Below are 14,783 nucleotides of genomic sequence, written 5' to 3'. Positions count from 1 at the left end.
AGCCCTCATGAAGGCTTCTTTAGGGTTTTGTTTGTCGATGATGACATTTTGGAGAAATTCTTTGCCTTGCGTCAGTGCCGCATCTTTCAAGTCGTGCAATCCGCGTGTCATCATCGGTTTCAACACTGGGGCCACCGAACCAAAGGCCGATTTCAGCATATCTCCTAAACCGTGTCCTCGCTGTCGATCAACCCCTCGGTACACTGGATACATGACTTACGAGTCGTGAGAGAACCGTTTTCGAAAATGGAGTTTCACCGTGACTTTTCCTTTGGTGAATGGAATATTTTGTCCCAAATCTCCTTTTATAGTAATGTTGACCGTATCCAAATACGACTTGCTGACCGGCAAATAGTGAGGATGGACAAATTCGCGGTGGACGTGGTAAGTGTTTCCACCTTCCTCGTCAGCGTTCGTGGCAGAATCCACTTTGAAAGTAACGGTACGGAGGTGTGTCCCACCACGTTGTACTCCACCACATCGGAATACACAAAGATCAAATTCAGTCCTTGATTCAGTTCTACTGGGGTACGAAAATACTTGGCAAAAGACTCGTTGTCGTAAATGATTACTTGCTCACCTTTTTGATCAAATTTCTTTCTCATCTCCATGTCTCCGCCCAACATGTCAAACAATTCAGGACAAAATAAAATGGACATGATTTTACTCCGGTCAAATTTCATCGAGAAGCGACGAGCTACTTTGTGGTACTCCATGGTGACACTTTTGTTGTTGACACTCTCAAAAGCTTTCCCAAACACTCCATTAAACCTGGAGGCTATGGTGCTGACCAAATGATGACCACTAAAATAATAGCCTGGGAGAATGGACAAGTGGTAGGTCCACGTTTTAGTTTTTTCATTATAGGTTTTAATGTCAGACATGGCTCTCTTATTCAATTCCTGTTGCAATTGCTCGTCATTAACTTCCACCTTAAAAAAAATTTTGATTGGGAAGGACATTGAGGACTTGGGTCGGGTGAATCATTTCTACTAAAGCCACTTCCCAATGGGCTTCGTGATCTAAGGGGATGGCCTGAGGTAATTTGGCCGTGTAATAGCACAACGTGTTGTTGGGAAACACCTCCATGGAACTGTCACTGGGTAAGGTTAAGTAAAATTGGTTTTCGTGACTCATAATTCCAGAGTTCTGTGGCTGTCCGAGGGGTTACTGGACGTCAGAGGCGTGTCTCTGTCTAAAATGAGGTTCTGATTGTGGTTGGAGTGGTGACTGACACTGGACACAAGGTTCCCGTTCGAGGAGAATTTCAGGGAGGGATTGGGAAGCAGGTAACCGATGCAACTGCTCAAAAAAATGGTCCACAATTGCTTGTCTCCTTGTTGCAAACTTAAATTGGCGATGGCTGCCCCGATGACACAATACACCACGAAGATTTGGCAGAAAAAGACGATTTGCGTTTTAGGCACACGTTCTCCACACCACACCCACAAGGGTTGTTTTTGTAAATCTTGCACAGAAGAACTAGGTGAAGAAGGAGTGGTCGACGTAGCTGCGTCTGCTGTGTGAAAGGGCATGATGGTCACTTCTTTTTATAGTCGATGACTTGCGAAGCGTCGATCCAAGAATCAAAACTGGGCGGATATCCTTTCCAACGTACTTTGACTTCTTTGACACGTCGTTTGCCCACTTTACGGGTTCTGCGTTCGAGAATGCTTTCGATGTCGTACACGTCGTCTTCTTTTTTGGTGACACGTTGTAACTCGGGCAAATAAAACGTTCCTTTGAGTACTTCTCCGTTCATGTCTTCCAATTTATAGACGGCAGGATGACGGCCATGCACTCGTCCAGTGACGCGAAACAATTCGGTCGTCCAGTTAGGTAAGTAACCTTTGTCGAAAGTGCGTTTGGTTTTGCCAATGCGCACCCAATCTCCTACGGTCAACTCTCCACTTTTTTTGGGGACAGCCCTCGTCGGGGACGTACCAAACAGGCGCTCAAACACCAGCACTTGTCGGGAGTCACGTCTTGCGGGGCACGTCCGATGCTTCGATGGTAAGATTGGTTGTACGCTTGCACCAGGTGCGGTAAGATGTCGATGTACTTCAGAGTGTGGTGATGCGTAAAATATTTCCACATGCGTTCTTTCAAAGTGCGCTGAAAACGTTCCACGATGCTGGCTTTGGTTTCGGGATTCTCGGTGGTAAAAAAATGAATGTCACGTTTCTTTAATTCTTTTTGGAAAGCTTGGTTCAGAAATTCGGTGCCTTTGTCCGTTTGCCATCGAAGAGGGTGACGAGCGCTTTGTTTCAACACCCGTTGCAGGGCTCGCACTAACTCGCTGCTGGATTTGGAAGTCAAGGGCACGACCCAGGCAAATTTGGAAAAGACGTCAATGACACAAAACAAATATTTGTAGCCGCGATTGTAGCTGGCCAAATGAGAGACATCGGCTAAATCGGCTTGCCATTGATGATCGATGCCTTCCACTCGGGTGCGACTTCTGGCAAACTTGCGTCGAATGGGTTTGTGTAAAGTGTAGGTAGCTTGTTCTTGTAACCATCGTTGCACTTGAGGTAAACGGAGACTTTTCAGTCGCGTTTTGGCAGCACGTTACAATTTTTGAACTCCTGCGTAACCTGCAGGATGCGAGGGATCGTAGTAAATGCTAGCTAAGACTTTTTCCATTTTTTTGTGTTTGTGTGTTAATAAGACACCCACTCTTGGAGGATGGTACTCTTTTTCTCTTGGGGTATTTTCTTGGATTGCAATGCTTTGCGTGTGCGACCGGCAATAGGTGTCGAAGAGGAGGATGTCTGAGCGGGGGATATCGGTTCTTGCTTCACTTCTGTCTTCACTTTCTTTTTCTCTTGTGATGAAGAAGGGGTGGCCATCATCTTTTTAATCCATCCAATTCTGGAGGTAGGTGGTGTTGTTAACTTGCGTACTTTATCTAGTGGAGTTTGATACCCTTCTTCTTCTTCTCCTTTTTCTGTCTTGGTCACTGGTACTGGTACTGGTACTGGTGATGGTGCTGGACTTTTCATCAAGGTCTTAAAATCTTTCAGAGTGGGTAAAGCTGTTTCGTCTAAAGCTTTCTGGTGAAAGAGTTGCAGTCGTTGCAAGAGTTGACCGTACTTTTGCGATTTTTCTGTTTCGGACAAATCTTGGCGATCCATTAAGGACTGCAATTCGTGTTGTAACTGGGACATCTCGCTCAAATTGGGATTGGGAGGTAAATGCGAAGTGCGTTTTTCTTGCCACCGATGGTATTCCATCCATCGTTTGTAAGGCACTAAAGCTAGTTTTCGTCCTTCCATGGGGTTGTCAGCGGTCGATTCTGAGATCTTAGGACTTCCGAGGGCCTTTTTATCTTGCTCCCACCAGTCCTCCCAACATGGTTCCCAAGACTCCTTTCAGTATGGGGCCTAACAAGAGAGGCAAAATACCTCCACGTTGCACTAACATCTTCTTTTTTTGACGAATGGGAATTTTCTTTTGAACAATTTGGCGAAGAACGTGACGATGTTTGCCTAAGCATTGTTTCTGGTGTTTGGACAAAGGGATCGTGCCTTTCAAAACGTTCAAACAACATTCGCACACGGTATCGATGACCTCTTTGGAGGCTGTTTGAATGAGTTTTTTTCGTAGGGGTGGAGAAGCTTTGGACAGGACAGATAACATGTCCCCATGTTTGGCTAAACGTGGTGGCAGTCCTTTCCTTTTCTTTCCTTGGGGTTTTCTGGAGGGTGACATCTTTGAGTCTTCAGGAGCACCAAAAAAACACTGATACCCTACTTGGTCACAGGCCTTTTTTATACTGGAACGCATCGCCACTGATTGTCTTTACGTCGTATTAGTTTGAGGACAGGCATGACACGTCGTGCAGGGGTACGTAACGGACTAAATCGAGCCAGTTCTTGCTTGGACAAATCCAGTAAACTTTGTAACATGCACTATCTTTCTTGGACGTTTATTTTGGGAGAAGGTACTTTGTGAGCAGCAGCCACTGCCACTAAACTGGAGGGTCCTGCCACTGGGGAAGTTCTTTTGGGGGTCATCAACGGAGAAGTTCTTGGTGTGATCAACGTCTCCAAGTACTCTTCAGTTCTGGGTCTCATTAACGGAGAAGTGGATAAACGTGAGGCTGCCGGAGACGCAGTCACCGCTGTGGCAGGTCGTGGTTTGCGAGTGTAAGGTTGCGTCCTGGCCGAAGTACCTCTCTTGCGACTAGTTTTCTTCTGTGGACTTTTCTTTTTCTGGGGACTTTTTTCTGTTTCTTTTTCTGGGGGCTTCTTTTCTTTTTCCGGGGTGGTGTCTGGTCAGAGGAGGGTCCTGCCACTGGAGAAGTTCTCCTTGGGGACCTGGTCTTTTTCTTTTTCTTCTTGGGGCTTCGTTGGACTTTTTTCTTGGGTATAACTTTTGGGGCATTAGGATCCCATCTTAAGAGAGAGCGAATGATGACCCCTCCTAGAGTACCGCTCCCTCCAGGTTTCAAAATGATTTGTTTTTTGGTTTGAGTGTCGATACGGGGATCGGCCAGTTGGACCAAAGCGACTTTGTTTCGATCGAAAAAGCGTTTGGTTTGATGAGGAATCTGAATGATTCCTTGGAGTATTTGACGTGCCGTCACCGTGAACCATCGTAAGACTTCTTTGAGACTAGCTTCTAAGACACGGGCTCGTGTTTGTGGATTTTTTTCTCGACTGATGCCATACAAGGCACGAATCAATTTGACGGGAAGATGCGACTGAAGGGACGTCATGTTCACACTGTGTGAGACAGACGAAAAAGGGTCTGAGGTTTTTATAGATTTTTTTTATGGGGAGTGAAATGAAGTCGAGGACGGAGACGTGTACAGGACAGGCCCTCCGTCTTGGCACCAGTGGTGAAACAAGTGGGTACGAAATCGCAAATCCTCGGGAGTCGTAGTTTCAAATCGACGAGTAAATAGGCGTGTGGCGTTTGAGTGGCATCGTCGTACGCCTGAGTCAGCCAAGGCGTTCCTAACTGTTTGGCTAAGACTTGCACTTGCGATTTATCTCGAGGGCTTTGAAACAAGACCACGTAATGCGCATTGAGACTGATGGTGCGATGGGCTTTACTTTGTTAAAACAAATTTTGGGTGATGTAAACGACACTGGCATTACGGTGATGCCCTTTGCGCGTGAACCACAGTTTAATTTCTTCTTCGTCTTCTCCTAACATGTCGTCGAAAATGACCAAATGGGTTTGACGGGAGTCATAGACGATGCTGTCGTCTTCTTTAGGAATGCCTTCCACAAACACGATGGAATCGCCTTGACTTTCTCGCAAGAGGTTGTACGCCGATTGCCACTCTTTGTAACACCACACGATCCGTTGAGGTGGCCGATCGATCAAATGATGTTTATGTTCGATCAAACGTTTGACGAATTCGGTTTTACCTGAACCGCTAGGTCCAGCAATGAGCATGTTAAAGGGATGGCGAAGATACAAAGCCTCCCAACTGGCACGATCTAAGTGTTCGTCGATGACTTTGACAGTAGAGGAAGAGAGAGCAGAGACAGCAGAGGTAGCCATTGTGTGAGAAATGTGACTTGTGACACGAAAAACAAACAAGACAAGAGTTTATATACTTTTTCAGAACACGTTTATTGAATGTTTTTTTCAAACATGAATACGAAAGACAAAAATACATAAAAGCCAAAGGCTTAAGTACAAGAATAAAAGGCACATGATAACCATTAACGTGGAATAAAAACAAGTGTCTGTACAACAACATGTTTTGGGTAATGTTCTAACCAGTTCTATAGTAGGGGGTAAGGTCACACAAGTGTCCTCCCGAAAGGGTCTTTCAGGCCTGTCCACGACAGTCCTGTCCTGGGTGACGGGTTCTTCTGGCACCGTCACTAACACGGGTTGAAAAGTAACTTTTTTCCTTGAACAACTCTCGTGCATACTGGGCCACTTCTTGGGTCCAAGCCTCAAAATCCCATTCTTTCCAGGCATTGACATATGTCCAATGGGGATGTAAGTCACAAGCTACACACACATCGTCATACACGTCTTGGGTAGTAAAAGTTGACGAATCTTTTTTTCCTGTTGAGGTCGAGAAGTATCCAGATGAAAACGCAAGGCTTTGAGCAAAAGGAGTGTTTCGTGACCATTTAAGGCCATTGAGGTGGTAAGTACTGATCGTAAAGAGTCCACAAAGAATCGACTGGTAAACGAAATCCCAGAAAACAAGTCACTAAGACACACACCACTTGTCGTCCCAAATTGAATGGATACAGTTCTTGTAATAATCGATGGTAATGATCCACGGTTTGAATATGGTCATTGAGTTCCTTCCACGGAATCTGTTCAATAATATGTGACATAATCCGTGGCATGGCAACTTGATTTTATAGTGTCTTTGTTTCGGAAGCAATAAAGGTAATTTCTAACCAAACATGTTCGTTCTCCAGTAGGGAATTTAAATGTTACATACTGTAACTGAAACGTCAGAGTTTGTCTAGATGTTTCGTCTTTTTCTAAGCAGATTCCATGTAACAAATGTTGGTAATCCTTTCACTCGTCTTCCTCAATACGTTGCAGCAAGTGAATCTCGAAGTAACCAAAATTACGAACGTCTAGTCCATCATCATCCCCAAACTGAAAGTGTTCAACAAGGTCTGACCACTGAAAAAATTTCTGACGAATCAGTCCTCTTATACCATTCAGGTACCAGTGGTTAAAGATCTGGTGACGTAACGGATGCAATTGTTCTTTACGTTTCACTTGTATTTTCACCAGCTCTCGGTAAATCCTTTCTCTCACCTCCTCAGGCAAGCCCAAAATGTTCTCTTGTAAAGTATCCATAAGTATATACACTGTTTTTGGAATCGTTGGGTGGTGGCCAATAGCCTCGTTTAACTTTGTGCCTAATGTAATATCCACTCATAATCAGTCTTCTTGTACTTTGGAACAGAGCATAATTTAAAAACGGATGAATCACTTTGAGTTTGCGTTTCACTTGTATTTTGATCAGTTCTCGGTAAATGCGTTCTCTCAACTCCACAGGCAAAGCACGAATGTTCTCTAGCAAAGTATCCATGAATAGGTCATACTAAATCCTCTTTGGTCTGACACAAGACATGTACTGTTTGCACAAACATGGTTTTACTTCAGTGTCGAATTTAAATCCTTTAGTTACTAATTTGCACATTACAATTCGTTCAGAAGATTCCTCTTTCACTAAGTTGACATTGTGTTCAAGATGTTGGTAATTCGTTAACTCTTCCTCTGGAATTCGATGCAGAAAGTTTACAATGATGTAGGTAGAATCGTCCATAACAAACCAATCCTTTTTAAAACTAGAGGATCGTTCATCAATGTCTGTCCGATGGAACAATTTCAATTGAATCAATCCTTGTATAGCCTTCAGGTACCAGTGGTTCAAACACCGGTGACGTAACGGATGCAATTGTTCTTTACGTTTCACTTGTATTTTGACCAGCTCTCGGTAAATGCGTTATCTCAACTCCACAGGCAAAGCACGAATGTTCTCTTGTAAAGTATCCATGAACAGATTATGGTAAGTTGCTTCAATGTCTCGGTCCCACTAAGGGTAAGTAATGACAATTCGGTGATCATCGAGCATGTTCAACGTAGGCCGAATCTTGCGGTTCCCAGTGGTGAAGTGACACACCGCAACTGAAGCACTTGACTTTATCTCCTTCGCCCAAGTAGAAAAATCCGGCTCTGGCTAATTCTTCGGGGGTCGGTCCTCCCAGATACTTAGGCCATTTTCCTTTGAACGATTGAAGACGATTTTCAAAGTCGCAGTATTTAGACAAACGCACAGGGAACGATTATTCGTCTTTCACAGGTTCGTTTCGATGAGGGTTGAGTGACATTGGCAGGAGTTTGCTCAGGGCTGGATGACATCCGTAGGGGGGTAGACGTGAAGGTGAACATTCCCCTTTAAACCCAGTAAAGTGTCCAAGAGGACGAGCGGCATCACTTTCGCATCCCACAGGTTTGACAAGCACAGCATCCCTTTCCATGATAGGGGTAGACACTAAAGTTCCCATGATGCTTTACGGCATCGCTAAGGTCACAGCGTACAGCATCGTACCCATCGCAAGGCTCACAATCGCATTCCACTTCCGAAGCCTCACACTTGAATTGTGCCTTTCTAAACAACTTGTTCTGTGTTTCTCTGAAAGTATTCATCTTGTTCGCTCGGTCTTGGTAGTCACAATGAACTATCGATCTTGACCATAGCCCCTTTTTATACTAGTCGCAATGCAGTCTCCAGCTTGTACATCTTTCCTTTTTTATGTTTTTTATGTCTTGTTCTGGAAGGTACCGTCTCTAAGGTACCGTCAACATTGTACCGTAGTGTGATGGGCGGAAAGGCCATATAAAGGTAAGGGCAGTGCGGAGACCATCGAGTATGTTCCAGAATAGCTGAATCTTTATAGATACATAGATCCATTCGTAACTTCAGTCCGCAAGCGAAACACTGTACCTCGTATCCCAATCCTGACTCAGGTCCCAAGTAGACAAATCCTGTTCTAGCTAAAACATGCGAAGAAGGTATAATCCTTCCCTATCCGTAGGCCATTTCTGAAACGTGTCCAATCGACGGGCACAATCACAATAGTCAGGTAAGAAGACTGGAAAATGGTAGGGTTTGAACTTGGAGTTCTCATCGGGTTTCTCACTAGATTCTTGCTGTGGCGAAGTCATCTTTCGGTGGGTGACTATCCTCTTACAACCAATGTTTTATACCAACGTGTCCATACGGTAAGGTGAAATGATTGGGAAGTCGAACTCGCTTCTGGTACACGATTTGATAGACTTTTTCCAAGGGTCGACTGACGATGTGGTGAGTGGGTAAACGTACAATCTTGTTCGGTTGATAGGTGGTCACTTTAAAGTTTCCATCCTCTCCCGATTGCAAGGCTTCTTTCAATACCCCAAAGTTGACCACTCGACTGGTACGATAATTCAGAGTCAGTCCTTTCACTTTGCACGTCGTGTGCACTTCTCCTTGTTTGTCCCGGTATTCGTAGCCATAATTTTTGGGGCCGCCACTGACGAAACTTAGAATCTTGTCGTCGGGATGCTCGTCTGTCCAGGCTCCTAAACGGTCTCCTTCGATGTTAGGGTGCTGTTGACTCGGGTGATGGATGTAAATGCAACTGTCCGTGTCAAAGTACAGGACGCGTTCTTCTAACAGTTCTAAAGCTTCGTACAATTTTAAGCGAGCATGAGCTGTCACGTAAGCCGCAATGATGACATTTCCAAAAGGATCGTCTTGTACAAAGTCCAGATCTTCTTCGTAATTGACCAAGATCAAATTCTCTCGAACGACGTCCACGTGTTTCATGTATTTGGTTTTGTCGTGAATCATCTGGAAGTAGCGGGAAGGTTCTGTCAAATATTCCGTCTTGGGTAAACACTGTCGTTGTGCCATTTTACCCCACAAGCAATTTAACATCACTTTGGCAAACGATCGCCTGCCTTCGTTTTTCTCGATGTGGTCTAAAGTGATGCCTTCTTGTTCGCAGTATTTCTCTTTGAATTGTATTTGGTCTTCGGGAGAGTGACACCAGGAAGGATAGCCGCTGACTTCTTGCTTCAGTTTCAAAAAGGCATCCACGTAGTCAGCGAAAATGCCTTTCTGACTGGGGTCACCCTTGTGGTATTGTTGTGTCTTGGGAAAGTGGTAAATTTCGTACACTTCTAACAGTTGGTATCCCATGTCCAGAGCTTTGAACAATTCTACGCTGACCCAGGTTCCCGTCAAGACACGTTCTTCCTGGGTGTGCTGGCAAGGCTGGTCCTGGTTGCACGTTTCGGCACAAGTACGGCACAAGGGAAACATCAGTTTGCGTTGACAATGGTGAGGTAAGACGGGATGGTATAGGTTCGTGGGAGGCAAAACTTTACACTTGATCAAGCCTTCGTATTGTCGAATGTTTTTCAGGTCGATGTGTTCCGTCAGCAATTGCGATTGCCCTACAGGAAAGCGACAATATTTGCACACGTAGGGATACAACGAACACACGTCCAAGTATTTGATTTTTTCTCCTTTCTCTTCGTCGGCTTGGTACAGCAAACAGGTGGCATTGGTCCTTCCTCCGTACAAACTATCCCTCGGGTCCAGCGGGTCCATGAACTGGTAACTTTCCACGAGGCGTTTAAACTCGGGATCGGTTTTCATACGGTGATCGTACTCGTGTTCCCACATTTCCACCACTTGGTATCCTTCCTGTTCTAACTTTAGGCGTCGCTGACAAGTGTCCTGGTACAAGTCTTCCATGGTTCGTTGCAAAAACTGATTTCTAGTGCTACGGTCACGGTATCAGACGGGACATCCGTGAAATAAGCAGCCGTTAAACTCGTACACGATCTTAGGGTTTTCTAAGTCCCAGCCATCGACCGAATACGTTCCGATGGTCTTTTCACCCCCTCCGTTGCGGGCATGCTGAATCCATTTGTCTTCCTTGTCGCACAAGTAATGTAACCAGCGTAGGGCTTTGACCGAGTATTGACGCTTGACATAGTGGGTCGTTTGTGGGCTGATGACAGCTACGGTGTTTTCAGGCATGAATCGTTGTCGGTACACTAAGGAACACGCTTTGGCAATGGTGCAAGCTTCTTTCAAAGGATCGACCCCTCCGTGTTCCATGAACAGTTCTCGAAATTTTCCACAGCAACGTCGTAAAATGTCCACGTCGGAACGACAATACTTTAGCATTTCTTCCTGAAAGTCGAAAGGGTCCGAGGCGTGAGCCTGGTACCAAGCGTAGAAAGGTTCTCGTTGTTCGGTACGCATGTTGTCGGGGTCGTAATAGTGAGCCTCAGGTAAATGGGGTAGAACGGCGTGTTGATTGGCTTCCGTATTGAAAAAGTGTGGAAAGTACCCTTTAGCCATTTCTGTCATTCCAAACGTTTTAGGCATTCGACCATTCGACTCAAAGGCATGGCCAAATAGCTCATCGAATCTTTAAACTGTACTTGTCCCATTTGCATGAAAATGATTTTGGCTCCGTTCAAAGTCACTTTAGGACGTTCGGTGCCATGTTCCGTATAGTATCTGAGAAGAAACTGTCCATCGTATCCGGAAAAATTGTGAGCCATCACCGTGGCATGACGATGACAATCTCCGTAACGTTCGATGTCCTCTTGGCTCCACGTCTTGTCGATGGGGTCTAAGACCCATTGGGCAAAATCGGCTAACGTGTTCGGTCCCCGAAAGATTTTTTCATGTCCTCCAGGAATCTTGCTGCAGTGAGGGCAATGACTGAAGATAGGTTCTTGAATGCACTTCTCGCACGCTCGATGAGCCACGCAGAAATTAGGGATGTGAATGCCGGTCTCTTGCATGCATTCGAAATCGAAAAAGATGAAATTGCCTTTCTTCTTGTGACCGTCCTCTTTCTCTGGTGGGGGTTGGTATTTTTGCACGTAGCATTGGTGTTCCAAGTCCACGATGTGGTGACAAATGTGACATTTTTTCTTTCCTCGACATACGTGTGCCTTGGCAGTATTGGTACATATGCTTTGTCCACAGGTAGGGTACAATCTCAGGAGTTGACAAGCACATTTCTTCTGTGAACCTTGCGTTTTCAAATGTTGTTGGTAACAGGTAGGGCTGACAAACGTGCGCAGACAAGTTGAACAAGGCACTGGTTCTTCGCTCAGACAGGGTGGAGAGGCCAAACATCCTGGACATTTCATTCCACAATGCTTGTGTTGCTCTCGATTGTTATAACCATAATCACATTTCTCACAGTAATATCTGTATCCCAGGAATCCAGTGATGGTGGTAATGGTATCGAAATGGTCATCGTGATAATAAACATGAATGTATTTTCCGTCCTTAAAATCTTGGCCTCCAAACAACAGAGGCCCGCGCATTTCTTGAGGGTGCACTTTCAAGGTGTAGCGTGGAGCTAGGACATCTTGCAATTTTTGCATCTCAGGAATGCCACAGGGTGTGTCTTTGGACAGGCCAGCTTGTTGCAACAGGAGTTCTGCTTCGTTTCGTTGTTTGGCTCGATAGGAACGTTGAATAGTGTTCCAGGTTCTTTTCCATTCTATCGTGTCGTTCTTGTTGGCATAGGTTCATCCCATTCCGATGGCACGAGCTAAACACATCTGGTCATGAGTGTTGTTAATTCGGACGAGACTCTTTTTGGTGTTGCGAAGGTCGTCCACCAATAACATCTTTTCGCGTCCAGTTCCTTGAGGAGGAGAGACGTGGGTCATGTCCAGTGTGGCTTTTCCATCGGTGATGTCAAACTGATCATTAGATTGTTGTACGTGTTGAATCTTGTCCATGACTTTGGAAGCAGTCAATTCTGCAGGGGTGCTAATCTCGATCCAAACAGGGGATTTCAAACCGTCGTGTTGTATGGAAAGTCTCAAGCGATCGTCTTCTTTGGGTTGACATTGTCGCTTGAGTGCAGTGAGCAAAGAATCCCACACCCCAGTGATGAACACTTCTGCTTTCTCTAACGGCACTTCAGCCTTGAAATCTTTAAACTTCACCGTGTATTTGTAAGCCGTGGTTCTAAATTTTCTAGAGGAGAGCTTTTCCGTCTCTCGAATGGAATAGTACTTTTCATGGTTGACTAAGGGTGGTGAACTTGGTTTAGAGGTTTCAAATTCTGGTTCACTCATGTCCTCTTCAAAATCACTGGCATGAATTTGTGCCAAGATTTCAGCCCTGGTACGAGGCGATAGATCACGTTTCTGCCTCTTACTTTCTTCTTCTTCTTTCTTCTCGAATGAATAGGATCGTTTCATCTTGAGTGCAAAACGTCAAATGACTCAAGTTTAAACACCACAGACTAATTTATAGTCATGGCAGACCAGCGTATATAAAAGGGTGTGTGTCTTGTCCTTTCACTATTCATTTCACTCTCAAGCCGAGTACAACGATGGAAGAAACTAACCAAATCGAACGTTTCGTCAGAGCTTTGCGAGGGGTCATTAGAAAATTCTCTTCAGACCAGCCCACGGACTACTCTCCTTCCTTTCGAGATAAAAGTCAAGATACTTGCTATATCTGTCAGAAGAAAGGGCATTGGTCTTCAGAGTGTCCAGACCGTCAAAAAAGAACAAAAACAGGGGCTAAAAAAGACAAAAGTCAAGATACCTGTTATTATTGTAAAGAAAAAGGACATTGGTCTCCAGATTGCCCAAAAAAGAAACAAGAGGAATCAGAAGAAAAGAGGAATTCTTCAGAAGAAGAGAGGGATTCTTCAGAGGAAGAGAGGGATTATTCAGAGGAAGAGAGGGATTCTTCTGAGGAAGAAAGATTACAGGTGAAGAAAAAGAAACAGGAGAAGAAAAGAAGAAGGGAAGAAAGCGAGGAGGAAGAAGAGGAAAAGAGTGTGAAGGTGAAGAATTTCAAAAAACAGAGAGACTAAACAAGGAGAAAGAAGAAGTCAATGAACTTTTAATTAAAGTGTTCTGTTGTGAATTGTGAATTGGATTGTAAAAAAATGGAGAAAAGAATAAATTAATGATACAAGGTAAGTGTCTTTGAGTTTTGATTTTAAAATAAGAAGCTACACTCACGCACTCATAGACAGACACGTACTATAAGGGTAAAATGGGTGGGTTTTTTGAGTTATTGGCAAATTGAAATTGTATTTCTTTTCGATAAATGTGGGTGGCCCTGAAAAGGGCCTTTTTATTTTGGTGTAGGGGTGAGTTTAACCAATCAACTTTAACTGCCTTAAGCCTTTGCCACGACCAAGGCCTACTTCTGGACTGCGTAATGTTGATGATGATGATGATTGGGTTGAAATCACTAAGGGTGGTACGGTAGGCTTAGTCACAGGGTTAACGTGTTTAGCTCGGGAAGGTCGTATTCTCTTCGGTCGTGATAAAGAAGTCTGATACATTTGTTTCAGACTTCATAACTCCGCTAAAATGTCCAACAGTACCGTGGCGGTTTGATTTTCACCCTCTTGTTTCTTTGCTGCTACTTCTTCTTGCTGTTGTTGGTGTTGTTTTTTTCTTACCTCTTCTTCTTGCTGCTGTTGCTGTGGGAGAAAAGCTTGTTCCGATTCCTTTTGTCGTTGTATAAATTTCTCCAATTCTTCTTTCTGTCTCTGTCTAAAATTCTCCACTTGCTGTAATGAAGAAGGTAACGAAGGTTCCGGAACAAATTCTTGCGAGGTAAGAAAATCCACAAAATCCCAATTCACCTCTTCTGAAAGTAAGTCCGGGTTCCTTTGGGCAGTCTCCCCTGCTGGTGCACCCCAATGGATCGTTTTCTGAGTTTCCGTCATGTTGAATCACTGTCGCATAGATTGACTGCACACAAGCGCTAACGAATCTATATAGACCACGTGACGTCACAGACTGTTCTCTTCGGATTGGATGCGAGCTGACTGAATTTTGTAACGCGTGTTTGGATTGGTGAATGAACTCAATCCGTTTCAATCCTACCTCTACCTATAAATAAGCGCAGTTCACTGCATTGATTGACCTGTTCTCGTCGCTTCAAGATGTGGACCACAGTTGAGTCATCCACCCTTGTGTCTTCCATGATGTTTAGGACGGACATGCTCATGTATGTCCGATCCAAGTGGACCGTTGTCCACAGGACAAACACCAGTCTGTGGATACGTAGGATCTACGTTGAAAGACAAGGATGCCTGTAAAGAGTGCTGATTTACGGGCCAACAGTGAGACGCAGCCTAAGAACAAGAAGAAGACCAATGCGGTACCATTTATGTTAATGAATACATTAACATAAACCCAAAGGCCCTTTTCAGGGCCCCCATATTTCTCGAAAAGAGAATGACTTTTCAATTGCCTACCCTTTT

At 44.5% G+C, this 14,783-nt stretch overlaps 1 protein-coding gene across 2 annotated transcripts in view; it reads left to right on the top strand.

Moving 5' to 3' along the window:
• Positions 1-14,783, top strand: part of LOC149783993 (uncharacterized) — a 42,229-nt gene that overhangs the window by 20,044 nt on the left and 7,402 nt on the right. The gene's annotated exons all lie outside the window — the stretch shown is intronic.

Source organism: Sinohyriopsis cumingii, chromosome 14, assembly GCF_028554795.1.
Source record: "Sinohyriopsis cumingii isolate HCF-2022 chromosome 14, ASM2855479v2, whole genome shotgun sequence".
NCBI lineage: Eukaryota > Metazoa > Mollusca > Bivalvia > Unionida > Unionidae > Sinohyriopsis > Sinohyriopsis cumingii.
The sequence above is the reverse complement of the archived record's forward strand: the minus strand, read 5'-3'. Positions and strand labels throughout refer to the sequence as shown.